Genomic DNA, 16,130 nt, shown 5'->3' with positions numbered 1-16,130 from the left:
TAATATCATCAATGCCCCTTATACGCAAGCTATTATGTCAAATTCCATTTCTTAATTTTTACCCCATCTTGAGATATTACAAAATAGACACCAACACACATACGTACACACACATACATCCTTAGAAAATTTTTGCCTTTGTATTGACATTTGGGTTCAGGAGATCTCAAAACCATGGAGATTTGCAAAAAACTCGGAGGGTACATTTGACACGCTTCCCATACTTTTCCTTGTTATGCATACAATGCATACATAACAGCCGGTAAAGTAAAAGCTAGCAAAGGCTCTTAATCTCCATTATATGTGGAGCCATCTTGTTACGAGATGTTATTAAGAAAGAATTTTTATATAAATTATTATAAAAAGACAAACAGACTTAATTTTGACGGTATAGATGAGTTTTTAAAGATATTGTAAATGCCAATAACGTGTAAAATTTGTATTAAGTCCGACCCCACTCGAGATACGACACATGACCCTCTCTATCCCCACACCATCGAGTTCCGTACTCCAAAATTTAATAGCATCGATGTTCCTTATATGCGAGTTACCGTGCCAAATTTCTCTTCTTAATCTTTATCCTATTCTAAGATATTATATGAAATAGACGACAACACAAATACATACAGTACATATCCCGGAATGTTCCCCATGTGTTTGGACGTTTTTGAGTTAAGGAAGTCTCAAAGCGTCGAGATTTGCAAGAAACCCGGAGGGTGAAATTTGACACGCTTACAATACTTTTCCGTGTTATGTTATAACAGCTGGGAAAGTAATAACGTAACATGTATGTAAGAACATTGTAAATATAAGAGGAATATATGATAGACACAATGTAACACAAATGAAAGCGAAAGCAATATAGTTTATGTAAGTCTCTCAGTGTTATATTGTACCCCTATTCAACGCAGTCTGGAGAGATATTTAGCAGTCCAAATGTAATCAAATTCGATATGGTAACATTTCGAGACACGAGAAGACATTTCCGTAAAATATTTAGTACCGAAATTGTCGTTAGGGCACTGCAAATAACAAAAATGTAGTTTTAATTGTGGGGACACTTAAAAACTGTAGTTTATCGAAGACGCGTTACAAATTCTGCAGTCTCGAAAGACACAATCACACTGTATGTGAGAGGAATCACGGAAATCAATTACTGTCATTGCCTTCAGGTTTTACACCTTCAGAATGGGCACCACTATACCTACGAACTCTAGGGACCACATTGAGCACTATCACCTGCATTGCTAAGATATTGATATAGCGCGTGTCTTGTACGAATGAAATGTTTGTTGCTTGCAGCGCCAAAAAATGCCGTAGTGGGGAGTTTTGGTACTAATTTATTAGGAAATTCTTCCTCTTGTCCCGAAATGTTATTATACCGAATTTGGTTACATTTGGATTGCTAGATATCTCTCTAAACAACGTCGAACAGTGGTACTTTAATTACAATCATCCGGTATAACTGAGATAGCAGTATGTTTAACTCGAGTAAAAAGTCGAAAATGTAACACGAATTAAGCCATATTAATTTATATAATGCATTATAACTATAGTGTAAAATTTTCGGCGAAATAACAGAGTTCAATAACATATTTTTTATAATGATAAGATACACGGGAAGGTTCAAAAATCAGCTAAACCATTGTAAAAATTAAATTGAGGTCTTATTTAAATATTTTATTACTTACAAACTGCAAAAATCGTTCAAAAATTATATTCTTTGTTCGGTACAGAAGTTATACACAAAAGATATACATTCGTGCATACAACACGGTTAACCGAGTTTTGGGATATTCTGTATAACAATGAAAGTAGGAGGGAAAGTAAGAAAAATGGCAACACTATAAACCATTTTATAATTTGTAAAATCCTCCACTAGAAATTTATAATAACGAATTACATTTTCTTTCATTCAACATATTATTATTATTTTTTGTTTGTCATTTTTCTTTAGATATTCCCCCCTTAATAACATCCTCATAACAAATTTATCAGCAAAGTATCATTATTTTCTAATGTACCAGTACAAAACATTAGGAATTAGTTTTTTTTACGTGGAACAGAAGAAAGTTTAATAAGAAGGGAAATGTTGTAACGTATTCATTATAGGAGAAGAAAATTATTAAAATTCTTGATCGTGCCAGGAAACGTCAGAAGGAAGAATGTAATTAAAGTGGTCAGTACATACCTCCCCAATTAATTATCATCATCCTTCGGTTTCGACTGTAAAGCTGAAAGACACTGAGAAGACTGAAGGTCAGAAAATTGGCAAGATTAGAAGACTTCCTGTTATTTCCGAGTGTAGTCATTAAGTATAGGAAAGACAGACTTTTAATTTACTTTTAACTCTTATCTACTTCTAATAGGCGTGTAAGAAAAGTCGTTTGACCCTGGCACAATCCAAAAAAATCTGTAAATATTTACATTTCACTTAATAATTTTCTACAAATTAATTTATTTTAAAAAATACGTCTGTTTGTAGAAGAAGTTTAATTAATAAACTTGGCGGATTTTCTTAGATGTGTTTACATTTTTCCCTATATTTTCAGAGCTATATTAGATGTTCGATAATGTCATACGTGCGTTGACTACTAAATAAGAAAAAAAGAAAATATATAAATAAAAAAAAACAACAGCTAACGTCACTCCTAGTCTTTCATTTACATTCTAATTTATCCAATAACGTTTCTATCGAGTGAAGTACTAATAAAGGAAACTGGTAGAATATGCCCAATATTATAGGCTATACAGATATTAGCCTAAGTCATTTTTCTGCTTGTTTGTCTTCGTTCCAGACAGAATATTATTACGCCATACAAACACATCACAATCACGCTATTGTTACCTCATACCGCCTGTCGTTATTACGTCATAGACGTTTTTATCAATCAAATTCGATTATATTCGTTTTATATTGTTTTCTCCGCATTATCGACTTTTAACGCACTCGAATTTTTTTCCGAGAACATTACTTTTTTATTTTATTTTAATTTATTTATTATAAAATAATATAAAATTTCATATCCAGGTTTATCCTGACAATTTCTATATTGATAATAACTTCAATATTAATTAATCATATTTAAAAATATTTTCTTTAAATAAATGGAAGAAAAGTTAATGATAATCCAGAAGGATTATTCCTAATTTAATTAAAATTAAATAAATATCAAATATTTAAAATGAATATCGCTTAATAAAGTGATGCAATCAATGATAAAAATTAAAATAAATTGCATTGTGTTACTTCTATTTGTGTAAACATTTTTATCTTTGGCTAAAGTAAATCTAATTTCGCTGATTACAATTAGTTAACTGCTAATTTCTAGTTAAATATTTGAATAACTTATAACTAGTTTGAATGGTTTGTTAATCATATTTAAATAAACTCAAAATTTCCTATCCGTTCTGTTAATTATAATGTTTAGAATTAGAGAATAAGTTCAAGAAATTTAAAATTTATTTGTCTCTAATTCATAATCATTATAATTCTCCGTTGAGAATTAATGTATATAAATTCGCAATTAAACAAAAATATTCATATATTAATACGTGAGTGATTATGAAAACATTAATTAGTGATAAATATAATGTAATTTTTGAAAAAATTTGACTCTTTCAATGGCAATATAAATTATGCAAGAGATTTTGTGTGTGCAGAAGTTTAAAATAAATCTGTATAAATATTTTAGTGCCAAACTCATATATTTTCTTCTTTGGTTCCAGGTTGTAAAGATGTTGGTTGTGGTGGTGGCCGTGTTCGCAACGTTGTGGCTGCCCTATAGAGTGCTGTTAGTTTACAACTCCCTGGCCAAGGAGCGTTATATGGAGCTATGGTATCTAATGTTTAGCAAGACCATGGTGTTTATCAACAGTGCTATTAATCCAATCCTTTACAATGCCATGTCCATCAAATTCAGAAGAGCATTCAAGAGAATGCTTTCCTGTTCCAAGAAGGGAACGTCCGAGGGGCCCTTTAGCAGTTCTACAAGAAACACCCGAAGCATCGTAACGAATACAACAAGAATTACCTCTTGCAAAATTGAGCAAATGCAACACGTCCTCTAGGGCTTTCCACGGTTGCGATATTCATTCCAACTTAATCTATTTATTGGGTTCTTAATTACATTTAAAAAATCCAATATTATCAAAATAATAGCATTTAAAGTATTTTAAAACGTGCCAAAAACGAGCGAAGACAATTAGAAAAAGAAAACACATTTAAGAAAAAAAAAATATATAATATATTCTCGGATTTTATAAAAGTAATTTTTATAATACTTAAACCTCTAAAAAATTGTTAAATACTCAAAATAATATTCAAATTTTGATGGTGTTTAGAACCGTTATAAACACTAAAGTTAATGATATATTTAAAAAAGTTACGTTTTTGGGTCATGGGGATACAAAGCAAAGAAGGAATGAAGGCGTCATCCATTATATTTATTTTTCTTGATAATCATATAAAACTTTGTGATCTTCGAGTTTAAATATTGTGTTGAATTAATATATTTTTCTGTGAAGTATAATATGTGATCATATAAAAAATCTTTTCGTGATTTTGTGAGTGTATCAGTAAAGATAATAAAAGATACATATCAGTGATATGTTGGATTATTTTATCGAAAGAGTTTATGGAGGAGCATCCTCAGTTAAAGTTAAGGATGTTTGTTTAATTTGATGTTAATTAGAATGCATTAATGTATACGGTATATACAAAGTTGTTTCATGTAAATAAAAAAATTTAAGAAATTATCTCGAGTTTTTTATTAACAAATATAATAAATAATATTTTAAAATTCGCGAAATTTTTCTTACAAAATAACATTTTTCTATATTTGCACCTATAGAAACTGTATTGAAAGACTTATAGTCGATAAAGTGTATGAGGAAAAAATGTTAAAAAACTTTGTTTAATATTATATACTTTGCAGCAGTTTTATAGTTTTATATACTTCTAGTGTTCTTATATTATTTTCTTTTTTTTTGAAGTATAAATTCAATTTTATAAAGTAGTAACTGGTTTATATATCTATTGACACTTATAGCTACTTTACGGACTTTCTCGGGTTATAAAAAGTTTGCATAAATAATATATAGCATATAAATAATTGCTGAACATTTTAAAATAATGCAAAATTATTTAGAAAAAAACTAAAATAGTTTAAATACAATATAAAGAACACAAGAATATTAATAAAATGATATGTCGTGCTCAGCGAAATACGTAAGATATAAAGTAAAAATTGTTATTTAAAAACTGATTAGCTGTTCTTACTCTTTAACCAATAGCGATTGAGAAACCTACTTCGTTTAATTCTCTATTACGCGCTGTCTCATATATATCACAAAGAACGTATTATGTTTTTGCTAATTTTACATTCCTAAATATACAATTTTAGTATTTTATAACAATAAAACATGAATAAAATTGAAAAATATTGGAGTTCAAAAAAGGATTAAGCAAAATTGATAATCGACAAGTAAATCTTAGCTGCATTTAAGAGTCGAAGACAGTAAATTTAAATAAAATCTGTTAGAGGCTTTGTTGCTAAAACAATGGCATATTCTTTCATTAACTTAAATATTTCTCTGTTTGGTAGTTTGGAGACAACATTACACGTGAGAATTCATAAAAATCTGGACGAAAACGGTAGTTACATCTGCAAAGACGTCGTTTATCGATTTATCGGTGAGGTAAAATGCAAAAATATTTTCTTGCAAAATAATAAAAATGAGAAAGAACATTAATTCTCTAAGGAACGAAGAATCAATTAAGATGGATGACAAATGTAATCTAATGGATCTTTGGATTAATAGAAAAACTCGTTTGTAATCTTTCAAATATCTTAATATAAAATCTAAAACAAAAAATTATTTTAACGACATTTATAAACAGTTTAACTTAAATGATCTTTATTTATAATTGATAAAATCATTCTTCGTATATTTAATCTATTATTTTTCTTTCTTTCTAATCAAATTTACTAATAATTTAACATTAATAATTAAAAACTGTTTGTGTATTTATAATACTCAAAATAATTTTAAAAATTTAATTTACAATATAAAAAATTATAATTTATAATAAAATAAACTGTTAAAATACATTTTAAAATGTTAGAATTCTGCATTAATCTCTCCTTCTCTTCAACCCAGGGGTTGGTAGGCCGTACGTTACTCTCTTAACACCTTTCCGCTTGTTCACACAATAAGATATCTTTTCGTTGACGTCATACAAGTATTCTGTGTTAACACAATTAAAAATTAATTTAGAAATTTTCCACATCCTTCCATTTCATCAATAAATGTAGGCCTGTATGTTGCATACATTCTTATATTTATTGGTGCAATTGAAAAATATGAACATTTCTAAATTAATTTCTCATTATATTGAAATTTTATAAGAATAACATAAAGTAAAGATTACAGAAATTTTATTAATTTTATTACAATCTGGGAAACGTTTGATGCTCTTCGACATCAATCGATTTTTACAGCTCTTGTCTTTCTTACTAGTTCATTGTTTTAAGTTATTTTTGTAAGATTTTAGGACCGGTCGCACCGTTTCATTATTTCTGACAGTATTATTTTTAAATTTACTGTTTTGTTAAGGAATATATTTTGTCAATAATGTCGGAAAAATATTTAATTTCTGTACAGATCAGCAGTAACACGATGACTCGCATATTTTCTTACTCGTGTATCGGATGAACCCACTCATCTCGATTTCATTAAAAAGTATAGCCTATTTTTCGCGAAATTTAGTTATATTTTTAAATTAATTATAATTAAATTTTATGTGGGATAAACTTATATATGTTTAGCTTAACTGTATTCAAATTAATATAAAGAAATTGCTTTTTGCCCTTGGTTTAATTAAATTAATTAAAAACCTACTAATGTGAGGTGGGAATAAGGACTTATCACACCAGTGATAATAAACACAAACACCCAGGTATCAATGGAATACATTTAATAAAGCGAGAAGGGGTGTACATTAAAAACGATTAAATTAACAATTAACATGAAATAACCAAAATAACCAAAATGCATTTCGGACTATCGGAATAGTCTCTCTTCAGTTGGTATACATATATAAATAGGTGAGATACTTAAAATTATACAAGACAAAGGAACCGTTATAAAGGTATTTAAATGTCTTTATCCGCTTCCCTTTTCTATTATATTAAAATAATTCCATAAAAAATATTCTATAATTAAATATTCAAAAATTATTCTCTGAATAATTTGGGTTTTTGTTATTTCTAAATGAAATTCGGCGTAAAAATCGGGTTTAAAAGTGAAAAAAATCATTAAAATACTTAGTATAAAAAATTACTGTTTTTTGAAATAATTAATTAAAAGTTTATATAAAATTTATTAATTAAATGAATATAAAACGAAAATCTTTACGAAGTTATAATGGGGTCGACATCGTTGACGTCACGTATCGTTTTGCGAATTTACTAGAAGTGAATGCAGTTATGTACTGTTTTTCTGATTGATTTTCGAGTTTCGATTTAACATTAACAGAATATCGAATGTCCAAATCGAACTACAAACATCAAATTGCTGTTTGCACATTGTAAGAAAAGTTTGTTTAAAGGAACAACACACATCCGACGTCATCATCAATATTTATTTGAAACGTCAACAAAAAACATGTCGAGCTTACGGGAAATGCAATATTTATATCAGTTATTTTAAGAAAAACATTTATAATTCTATAAAAGTGGGAAATTCTTAATTTTCTACAAGAAAATCGAAACGTTTAGAGGATTTCTAATCTAGAGAATGATACTGTCATGTCGTCTAGAGGAGCTTTCCACTGTTGATCCGATAATTTCTCAGGATTTCGATGAGATATTAAAGTAATCTCGAGAAAACTTCCGAACTTAGATGAAACTTTATACTGTATTAGGAATTGAAATAAGACATCATCAGAATCATCGATGAATAGCTAAAATAGATAAAAACACGCTTAATTTTGACTTCAGAAATTAACTTTTGTATACAACTGGGATGCAGCAATCCGAGATTTGTAAACAAAAATCTGTTTTTCCATAGCGCAAACTGATAGACTCCATTTGTCTAGAGGAACAACAACACTAAACGAAGTTACCGAAAAGAAAATAGGAATAAGTAAGTTGTATAGGGGGAGTGGAAAAAAATCAGTAGAAAGGAAATATTACATTTGTGTTGTAAGAGGTAATTTTCTTTACTACAGTTAATTTAACGCGGCTTCTAACAAATTCAAACCGTGACTAAAGTAGACCTCTTAATAAAATTTAGCCATTGTTTATAAGATTTCAGATTTATTTATTATAATTTTTATGTTCTTATGATTTTAAATTCGAATTTATTTTTTAAATAATTTACAAAAATAATAATAATGATGCAAGACGGGTCTTTTAGGGATTAAAGCTTTTATAGAAAACTGAAGGAATTATCCTCGTGTTCCTGATGAATTAATTTTAGAGTTTGCAATGCTTTACAGAATAATTCGGATTTAATTCTCTGTCGAGACATTTTTCTTAGTAATGGTCTTTATTAATAACTCAAAATTGGACAGGATATCTACAAAAGTGACAACTGCTAACGAATAAATTACTCTTGTCTCGTGGAAGAAATTGTCTTTGTAGAAGAATATGTAAAAGGGCGATTCAATCGTAAATTTTTCCAATATAAATTCGAAAAGACATTGTCACTTTATCAAAATGGCAATCGGAATCAATACGGAAAACTTTTCGCAGAAATTTAGCCGGAGGGTGTGTAACGAAAATATCAAGGTAGAAGTATTATCAAGGTGGCAAGTCACGCAGGTTTATGTGACAGGACATTGTGAAAAATAAGGAAACAAGAAGAAGAAACTTCTGCAATTGAAGTATTCGAAATAATCTTTTAAACTGATCTGATTTTGTAATTCGATAATAAACGAAAGAGAAGTCTGAAACGATTATTTTCTATTTTTTCACTTGTACAAATGAAATTTCATTTATATTATTCGATATTTCTCTTTTATGCAGTTCGTCTGTAGGAAATTAAATTGAAGAATCGAGAATAGTTCTTTATGTATTTAACTAAAAACACTTTTAACATTTATTCCACGTGTAGAACTAAAAATTACAAGTTCCACACGTGCGTAACTGTATAAAGAAACCCTCGTGTCGTCACTAGTTCTTTTATAGTAATCAATCTAACAGAAGAAGTTATCCGAAACTTTTTATGACATACACTTCCATTCCAGATAAATTTATTTGAAATTATGGAAGTTTCTATATAAAATATCACATCATATGTAGAGCATAATACTAGATACGATCTTTTTTTGTAGATAAATCTGCTAGATCTTCAAAGATTTTTGCAATAAACTGCATGGAATCATTTCTGTGTATAAAGATAAAACAGTTCTGGTTTGGAATAAAACAAAAATAAGGCCACACGAAAAAGTTTTATCTCTCTTCAAGAAAATATCAAAAAATTTAAGAATAAGACACGTTTTATATGCAATGCGATTTTATACTTGTTGATATTCCGAATTTCTCATGATCGACAGTCGAATGTCGTGTAATTGTGTTTACTAAAGGCATTTCATTAACAGAAAACGCATGCAAAAAGAAACAAAACACTTCTTTTGCTTCTTTTTCTTTATCGTGTTTACGAAAGGGAAGTTTTTAAAACAAATAATTGATATTTTAATTTATTTAAATAAAAAAAGACATCATTTATAAAGTCTGATATTAAACTCTATAACAATGCATATAAAATGCAAATTAGAATATAAGTAAATATTAATAACATTTAAGCAAGACGTTTAAAAACTAAATTGCTCGACCTAAATATACACATCTTTGCAAAATGTCGTTACAAGCAGACTAGGGATGTTAAAACACCGATAACTAATTGCCAATAACACAACTAAAATGGTAAGCAAGTTAAGTATCATAAAAAATATCAAATTTTTTTTGTCTGGTATTTTGAGTCCGTAATAATTGATAATTTTCCCAATTTTACAACTGTTCTAATTAAAAAACACGTATTAAAATGAAACACATATATTGATTTTATTACAAAAAAATGTGGTGTAAAGTCGAATTAGCTATTACAGAACGCACGGGACAATTATTAACACGAAATATTAGTGTTAATAATTGGCTAGGCGTCGGCTTTTATTTTGTTGGACATCTTCCGAACAAGATTTTGTAAGGTCTTCACACCCAACTCTTCCTCAAATTTAAATGTTCGACTGATGTAAAGGAATGATTATCCGCGCTTACTTTTCTCACGAGAATTTCCCACATATTTTCCATAGGATTGGAATTCGGGAACATCTGGCAAATCCACAACATCAATATCGTTATTCCGAAACCACTGGCGGATACTGCCAATAGAATGGACGCTCGCATTATCTTGCCGAAATGTAAAGGGTGTTATTGTTGAAGAAATGGTAGGAGATGACTGACAAGCATCCATTGAGACGTTCATTGTCGATGAAACAAAGGCTAAAGGTAATTTTCCTACAGCGCTAAACACTCCAAAATCATCACACTATCTCCACAAAACATAGAGTAAATCGTGCCAATATCCATTCAATCCATCCGGATCGTCAATGTTGAATTCTATTTTAGTCATCGCTGAAAATAATCTTCAATAACAGACAGAAATTAATAACACAATGCTCTGAAAATTTAGATATAAATTATAAATCACTACTAACCTACAGTTTTCCACTCCTGTACGTGATCGTTCGACCAAATTCCATGCACTTTTTGTGTACGGTACAGTACGTCTTTAAGTTTCAGATAGGTCTTCATCTTGGTTGATACACCATGTAGAACTCGATGTACAATTTGTGCAGAAACTTAAAGATCTCAATCCTTCCGAACGTGCAGCTTGGTATAGAATTTGAAGCCATTCCGACAATTCTTCGTTCATTTCTTTGGATTTTTACTTGGAATTTTTAAATAATTACGGATTACACTTGTGATCTATTCCAGCATTTGGTAGTGTATCAATAATCTTTGTTTTCATCACGCGAAGTGTCAATTTCGGCCTTTTCCCACTCTGTTAGTTGATTTCCACGTGGCATTTCTGGATGTAAGTTTTATTAATGTTACCAACAAATTCGACAGAAAACCAAAATTTCCTTTAGATGTTATGGGGATGAAGAAAAATACAAAAATGTATTTTTTCTTCTGCTATTGAGACAGTACTTTTCTTAGAATTACATGAAATACAGCGTAACTGCTACTGTACACAAATATAAAATTTATATTACTGAATAATGAAAATGTGATAGGAAACTCCAAAGAGTGTCTATATTTATGCCCAGCACTGTATTAGTAAGAAGAATAATACATATAAATTTTATTAAACCATTTTGTTAGTTCTAATTTACATTTAAAGTAAAAATAACTTATATATTCTACTTGATGTCAATAAATAAATACTGTATACAGCAATATATGTAAGATATACGCAATATCAAATCTATAGTAATTAATAAATAGTAACTATTATAGCATATTTTTATTTTAGGGTTTTGCTGCCCTGTGGAAACCGAGAGATTTTAGTGAAGCTCATAGTAAGGACCCACAATAGCCGGCTCGCAATGAGGGAGGTCCCGACATATCAGCGAGATATCCCTCGTGAAAAATTCTGGGGCTCTTCTCGCTTCCGGATTAGATCCCGGACCCCTACACTATAATATACTACTGTACTATACAACCTTTTAATGTATCATCTGATATTTTGAGCCCATAATAATCGATCACTTTCACTTTCCCAATTTTTTCATTGTTCTAATTAAAAACATGTATTAAAATGAAGCACCTGTATTGATTTTATTACAATAAATGTGGTGTAGAGTCAAATTAGCAATTACAGGACGAATAGAACAGATGAAAAACACTAGTTTTATTATATTTAGACGTGGATAAATTAATGTTGTGTTGGTTGGAGATGGATATATATAATTCATATCGAGGATGGCCAACGAAAAAATTTCTGAATTAGATTTCTTCTTCCTGCAATTTTTCATAACGATTCAGGATAAAGTCAATGTTATTCGTCGCTTGGCCCACTTAATTTTCTACTTATTAGTTTATTTTTGTTATATTTTCGAATTGGTCTAGATTATAACAGTAAAGATACCGCTAAATTTTTTCTGTAATTTTCCTAACAATTTACTGAAATTAAACTTATTTAAACTCTTAATTTTCTTGTTATCGCTAAATCAAATAATTTGCGAGTTGGAAACGTTTCATTAAGTCTATCATAGGCGTTTTCCGGGGTAGACTCAGACTATATCCTGTTCGTGTCGCCAAACTTCTCCCTATAAACAAGGTTTAATCTCTCTACATCCCCATAATAATAAATAACTTATTAATTATTACTTTCTCCAATAAAATGCAAATTCCAACAATGCTGCAAATTTATTTTATATTGCAGCATCGTTGGAAAACTCGAGTATCAATATATAGAGATTTTATAATTTCTGAAGGTTCTAAGATGTTTCTTTCGAAGGATATACTCGATTTTAACCTAAATTATTTTATCTTTAAGCTAGAAAAATGGAGTAAACAAGTTTTTACGAAGAGAATTTTTACAGAAATGAAAATGCACTCTGACAGTAAAGATTCGTTTTTATCTTTCAAGCTCATCCTTAGGGATAGAAAGTATAAAAGTTTACCACATCTCATTTTATCAGAATTAACAAAGAGACTGGAGAATTCCTAAAGGTATATACGCGATAAAATTTTAGTTTGGGGCTATGGAAACGTTTTCAAAGCTGGTGGAATCAATATTTTACAAGTACAGAAAGGCCTTTATTTCTACTTATACAAAATAGAAATGAATTGATGAATGGTGTGCTCGGTAAAGTACACACATCTTTACATCTTATACCCTTCTAATAGAATGTTAATTTTTTTTCTGTAAATGCGATGATCAAATATAAAATGTAGAAGTTTTTAGTCATCGAGACTCTTTTCATCAGTGGATCCATTAAGGAAAAGAATTTTTTTTTAAAGTTAAATTCTGCCATATTAATTCAGAGAATATAAATTTCAAAAAATTCAAACAAACATTTACTTACGAACCACTATCCGCAAGCTGATCAATACAGAAATTCGACCCTTTACAGATGCTTGCAGAGTTGTTCAAAGATGACTCTCCAGAATGGATAATTTTTTAAAAAAATAAAATTTTTATGTACTCTTAAATATAATTAGATTTCGGCAGTGTTTGAATTTAAAAACTATATATTTGTGCTTTCGACAGCACCGAGTCTATCAGATTCTTCAAGACATCACATGATGGTGTCATGCAATATTAATGAATTGGACGTAACTTTATTTCCTAAGGGACCAGGATAAAACAAACCACGTATAAACAAAAATAATAAAGGATTTAACCATTGCAACGAATTATAACTATCGGTAAGACAAAGGACGGAGATGGTAAATTGAATATAAGTCGCACAATAAAGTTTTTCAAGATATAGAAAAATGTTGAAATATAGATTACAGTTGAGAAATAAGATAAAGATAAATATATTGGCTGAAAAATCTATTTTAAAAAATGTAATAAATTGAAAAGTATATCGAGATGACACAAAAAATCATGTTGGAAACTTCAAAAAAAAATCCAACATCCAGTGATTTCTTTGACGAGAGAAAATCCGGATTTTTTTCTCAATCAAACTATTTATAAACCGAGTAAAATAATGAATATTTTATATTAAATTTTTTAGTCAAAATTCATTTTTGCAAACATNGGCCGCACGTTACTCTCTTAACACCTTTCCGTTTGTTCACACAATAAGATATCTTTTCGTTGACGTCATACAAGTATTCTGTGTTAACACAATTAAAAATTAATTTAGAAATTTCCCACATCCTTCCATTTCATCAATAAATGTAGGCCTGTATGTTGCATACATTCTTATATTTATTGGTGCAATTGAAAAATATGAACATTTCTAAATTAATTTCTCATTATATTGAAATGTTATAAGAATAAAATAAATAAAGATTACGGAAACATTATTAATTTTATTAAAATCTGGGAAACGTTTGATGCTCTTCGACATCAATCGATTTTTACAGCTCTTGTCTTTCTTACTTAACGAATACAACAAGAATTACCTCTTGCAAAATTGAGCAAATGCAACACGTCCTCTAAGGCTTTCCATGGTTGCAATATTCATTCCAACTTAATCTATTTATTGGGTTCTTAATTACATTTAAAAAATCCAATATTATCAAAATAATAGCATTTAAAGTATTTTAAAACGTGCCAAAAACGAGCGAAGACAATTAGAAAAAGAAAACACATTTAAGAAAAAAAATATATATATAATATATTCTCGGATTTTATAAAAGTAATTTTTATAATACTTAAACCTCTAAAAAATTGTTAAATACTCAAAATAATATTCAAATTTTGATGGTGTTTAGAACCGTTATAAACACTAAAGTTAATGATATATTTAAAAAAGTTACGTTTTTGGGTCATGGGGATACAAAGCAAAGAAGGAATGAAGGCGTCATCCATTATATTTATTTTTCTTGATAATCATATAAAACTTTGTGATCTTCGAGTTTAAATATTGTGTTGAATTAATATATTTTTCTGTGAAGTATAATATGTGATCATATAAAAAATCTTTTCGTGATTTTGTGAGTGTATCAGTAAAGATAATAAAAGATACATATCAGTGATATGTTGGATTATTTTATCGAAAGAGTTTATGGAGGAGCATCCTCAGTTAAAGTTAAGGATGTTTGTTTAATTTGATGTTAATTAGAATGCATTAATGTATACGGTATATACAAAGTTGTTTCATGTAAATAAAAAAATTTAAGAAATTATCTCGAGTTTTTTATTAACAAATATAATAAATAATATTTTAAAATTCGCGAAATTTTTCTTACAAAATAACATTTTTCTATATTTGCACCTATATTTATTTTCGGATAATGGCCCATACTTCTGAGCTATATTTGATACAGCAATCACATAATTAACTATTAATCATCCGAACCCGTGACACCATCTTCCAGCAAACAATTGCAATGGAAAGTACTCCCGACTGTAAATGTTTAATGAGATAACAATCGGATATTTTCTAAATTAACTAAAGGAAGTCGTTTAGTATCTTTTTATTGTAAATTATCTACAAGAATTTGTTTGTGGTCGAGTGGATTGAAGTAAACTACGAAGCAAATATTTACTTTCATGCAGCACCCAACAATAGCGTGACAAATCGCGACATTTATGGTCGTAAACATTGAGTAGAATTTATGTGTGGAATTTTGTGTCTTTTGAGAATTTTAATTATAATTCCCCTCTGCATCGATGAGTAAATCATAGAAAAGTGCTGAAAGTGGTTAAGGATTCGTAAAGATGAATTTGCTGAGAGTTGCAGAATTGTTACTTAAATATAAACCATTTATTTATTTATATTTCTTATTAGGATATAGTAAATTATGATTTTCATTTATAATATTTCTAAAGTTTTAAAGATCTCGCTTATGCAATTGTTTACGTTTATATCATTATTATCCAATTTATCTTCCGTTATGTAGTTGAATATATGATGAAAAAGAAGAGAAGAAAAGTGGAGTTACTTTTTTTTTATAAAAATATAAATAAAAAATTCTCACTTTATAAAAGAAAGATAGAATTATTTTTTTCCTTTCTACTCTCCTAACTTACCGCTAGCCGTTATTTTTTCACAAAACAATAAAAGAAATGAAACCATTAGAGGAATACCGCTTACTCAACATAAAATAAGTTAATTTCTCAATATTTTTCACCATTTTAAATAAATTACAAGATATTCTTTCACAAACGTTTTAGAATTTTATAATACAATTAAATTTTAATATATATTACCAATTTGACAACAAATTTAATTTTCTATCTGTATTTTAGTTTTATTTCGTGTTTTTAGAAGTAAACAACGATAATAATTTGTAAAGAACATCCGTCGATCCGGAAATAAAATTAATTTTTTGTTTTCATATTCTCGAATGAAACTTGCATTTATAGGAAGTGAATCAAAATATTTTACATATTAAAAATATTTTTTCGAACAATTCCTTAAAATTAAAAAAAAA

Source organism: Centruroides sculpturatus, unplaced genomic scaffold (assembly GCF_000671375.1).
Source record: "Centruroides sculpturatus isolate CEXI.00-Female unplaced genomic scaffold, Cexi_2.0 scaffold12, whole genome shotgun sequence".
Taxonomy (NCBI): Eukaryota; Metazoa; Arthropoda; class Arachnida; order Scorpiones; family Buthidae; genus Centruroides; species Centruroides sculpturatus.
This window is presented reverse-complemented; position numbering follows the sequence as displayed.